At 59.7% G+C, this 4,029-nt stretch overlaps 1 pseudogene; it reads right to left on the bottom strand.

Annotated features, from left to right (window-relative positions):
* Positions 1–859: 859 nt before the first annotated feature.
* Positions 860–3,810, bottom strand: LOC147984003 (uncharacterized; annotated as a pseudogene).
* Positions 3,811–4,029: the final 219 nt, after the last annotated feature.

Below are 4,029 nucleotides of genomic sequence, written 5' to 3'. Positions count from 1 at the left end.
ATAGTTTTATGATCCAATTATGTTAGTATTGTTGAGGGAACTTACACTAGCGAAAGTATGAACCCTAGGCCTTATTTCCTATCATTGCAATACCGTTTACGCTCACTTTTATCACTTGCTACCTTGCTGTTTTTATTATTTCAGATTACAAATACTCATATCTACTATCCATATTGCACTTGTATCACCATCTCTTCGCTGAACTAGTGCACCTATACAATTTACCATTGTATTGGGTGTGTTGGGGACACAAGAGACTCTTAGTTATTTGGTTGCAGGGTTGCTTGAGAGAGACCATCTTCATCCTACGCCTCCTACGGATTGATAAACCTTAGGTCATCCACTTGATGGAAATTTGCTACTGTCCTACAAACCTGTGCACTTGCAGGCCCAACAACGTCTATAAGAAGAAGGTTGTGTAGTAGACATCATGCCTGCAGTCAGACAAGTAACACAGCTAAAGACTAACGAACTTATATAACGCGAGCCGGCCTCCCGACCCCGCCAACCGGCTACCAGAGCAGCCGGCTGGCCGGCTTCCCGTTCACCTTGCTGCAATCCAAGAAAGCTCGAGTACTTGTCTTCCCAAAACAACCAAGTCCTTCCCCAGCCACAGACTGCAGAGCAGCTGTCCGGGTGGGAAGGCGGCGACCAAGGGAAGGCGGCAAAGGGAAAAAGCCAAAAAGATGAAAAGCAAACAAGAACGGAAGCCAAACACATGCAAGATTATATTTACACAAAAGGCCTTCAAAAGGCCAACATTCAACATAGTTCGAATACACCCCCAGTGGGTGGAACTGCGCAAATTTAATAAAAGTTGTTCAAAAGAGTAACGAGCAGGAAAAGCAAGGACGGCGGATCAGGCCAAGGGAGCGACGGGCGAGTCGGGCAGGTCGGTGGAGATGGCAGTGCCGGCTGGAGGAGTGGCCGGCTGGCGAGCCTCGGCATGATCATCACCTCTTGCAGGCGGTGCGCTTGCGCGCGCCTCGTTGCTGGACGCACGATCAGGCTGAGGCGGGCTGGTCGCTTCGCTGTCTGGCACGTCTTCACCATCCTCTCCCTCTTCCCCTTCGCCCTCATCGCTGGAAGAAATCTCCTCCACCGAGTCCTCACCTTCTGCCGGGTTCAGCCCGAACCACTCCTCCGGCTGAGCGACGCCGGCATCATCCACCTCAGGGGCAAATGCACTGGTGTCGATGTACTCGGCGATCGCCGAGATGCGCTGGACGATAGCCGGCCGCACCGACTCCAGCTCCTCGTCGGCCTCCTGCTGCCAGGTGCTCAGCTGGTCCAAGGTCAGCCCAGGATATCAAGCTCGGACGAACTCCAGCGCCCGCCGGGCACCGGACCGGGCCGCCGACGCCTTCCAAGCCTCGAAGCGGCCGACTGCAACCTCCAGCCAGTCGGCAGTCTGACTTGGGGTGCGCGGAATCACCTCGCCAGGCCAGAAGGCCGCCAGCACTTGCGCCCCGGTGCGCTGAAGCCGGCGGAGCAGGCGGTGAGCCGGCTGCAGGTGGGCTTGAATCGCCAGAAGCTGCTCCTCAAGTGACCGGCCGGTGCCCGGCGCGATCTCGACCCCTGCCTACCGTCGCGCGTCGCGGTGGGCCTCGATGGCTTGGGTAGCGGCAACGGAGTAACTGGGAAAGTAATCTACTCAAAGAAGAAAGCAGTAGTTCAAAATCAAAAGACAAGTCAGACGGGAGGAGGCAGGCAAAGAAACGAAGAAGAAGGTGGCCTACCGTCGATTAAGTCTTCCACCCGGCTGTAGCCTTGGCTCAGCGCCTGTCTTGCCTCGGCCCAGTTCACCGCCTCGGTTTCATATTCGGCTTTGAGGGCGGCCTCGCTGTCCTGCGCCACCTTTAGGGCCGCCTTGTGGCTCTCTTCCTGGTCGGCCAGTTTTTTGGCCAGTCGATCGCGCTCCTGAACCAGGGCGGCGCATCGAACTCCTTGGCGCGAAGGGCGGTCTGGGCTCTGATTAGCTGGCTCCTCAAGTCAGCATTGGCCCCTACAGATATGAAGAAAGAAGTCGTCAGGAAAAGATCCAACCCGACTGCTCAGCAGTCGGCCTGAATCTCGGGGACTACACCCAGTGGGTGCACTAACGCGCCCCCACTTGAGACAAAAGATGAAGCACTTACTCCAGCTCTCGGTCAGATCGGTGGCTTTCTGACTCAACTCCTGGGCCTGGGAGTTGAAGGCAGCTGCGTGGAGATTATAATACTCCTGCAGATAAGATAAGAGATACGAGTAAGAACAAGACGGCAATCGAAGTCTACCAAGAAGTTCCAAGTCGCATGCTCAGCAGCCGACTCAGAACTCAGGGACTACACCCAGTGGGTGCGCTGATGCGCCCCCACGGAAGAAATCAGGAGCAATCAACGAAAAGCGGGAGGACTCACCCGGATCACCGTGCGCGTCGTGAAAAATTCTTGAGTATACTACTTCAGCGCGGTAGCTTGGGCCTGAAGCCGGTTCCGGACGTCATGCGCCGCCACGTTCAGCACGGCCGTCCCGCCGCCTGGCGTCCACCCGGACGAGCTATCGCTGGCCGCTTCTAGGTCCTGGGCCGACGAGTTGGCGCCCGCAGTTTTTTGCGGATCCGGCGCCGAAGTCGCCTTCCCCGCGCGCCGACGAGACGATGACGAGACCACAAGATCCGTCCCCACAGTCGGCTCGCCTCCAGCCGGCTCCATGAGCGGCGCATGGGGCCGGCCTCCTTGGCCTGTTCCAGTCGGCGGCGATGACGCCGCCTCCCTCTCCATCACCGGTTAGCCACGGTCGGCCTCCTCCGTCGGGGGCACTGGGATGTCGGGAGCCGCAACACGGAGGGGGATGACGAGCTGCGGAGGCTGGTTCTGCAGGGCCTCCGCCTCCTCCGCGGCCGCGGCCTCCGCCTGGGCCTTGGCAGCCGCGCCAGCTCGCGCTTCCGCCGACTCCTCCTCCGCCTCCCGAGCCGCCCTCCGCTCCTCCGCCTCCCACTCCTCCCGCGCCTCCCGCGCGTTTCGCTCCGTCGCCTCTAGGAGATCGGCACGGGGATCCACACGGCGGGAGCTTGAGGACCCTCCCATGGGTCCGACTATGGAGGTGGCAGGGGCCCGTTCGAGAGAAAGTGGGGCCCTGTTTTGATAAGTCAAGAAGAAGGCTTAGAAGAATATCAACCGAAGAAGAAAAAGAAAGGCGTAAGAAAAACGACACTTACGCTGATACCGCCTGCGGCTGCTTCACCACCTTGCGGAAGCGGGCTGCCTTCGCGGCCGCTTCATCTCGCTTGGTCGCCGCCGCGGTACTCTTGGGCTTCTTGGGCCGACTGCCGAAGTGGGTCGACGCAGCCGGGCGTTTCAGCGCGCCACCATGAGCAGCCGGCGCGGCAGATGGGCCTGCACCTTGATGATCGGGCGCCGGTCAGCGGCGCGGAATGACTTCGGCCTCGTCATCATCCAGCCAGTCCTCGAAGCCGGCCCCGAGCCCAGAGCCGCCTGCCTCGCCGCCTTCCCCTGCGACGTCATCTTCCATGGCGGCCGCCCCCAGGTCCGGGTCGTCAACGTCGTCCATCGTGCGGTCGGGGAGGAACTGGCGTTCCACCCCCGTAGCCCCGGTGGTCGGCGGAAGCATGGGATTCTGCCAAAAACAAGCCGACTGGCCAGGAGTCGGCCATCATGAGCCCGGCGACAAGGAAAGAAGAAAGGAAGAGAAACTTACCATAGGCGGAGGATTGGCGCGAGAGTACGGCTCCTTGCCATACTGCCACTCTTCGGTGAGCTTGCAGTTGGCAATATAGTTCACCATGTAAGACACCTCGGCGTGAGGCATCTACTTCGTGCTTAGCCGGCACGGGTCGAAGCGGTCGCTCATCTGACAAATCATGTGAGGACGGCCCTGGAGCGGGAGCACCCGGCGCTCCACGAAGGCGGCCACCAGGCCGGCCCCAGTCAGACCCTCTGACTGGATCATCACCCGGAGCCGTGCAAAGGAGGCGGCCCCACCCTGAGACAGCGACCTGGCCTGGAAGGACCATGAGGGCTGCCTCCC

The sequence above is a fragment of the Triticum urartu genome, chromosome 2A, assembly GCF_056163025.1.
Source record: "Triticum urartu cultivar PI428250 chromosome 2A, HENAU_Tu73, whole genome shotgun sequence".
Classification (NCBI taxonomy): Eukaryota; Viridiplantae; Streptophyta; class Magnoliopsida; order Poales; family Poaceae; genus Triticum; species Triticum urartu.
This window is presented reverse-complemented; position numbering and strand designations above follow the sequence as displayed.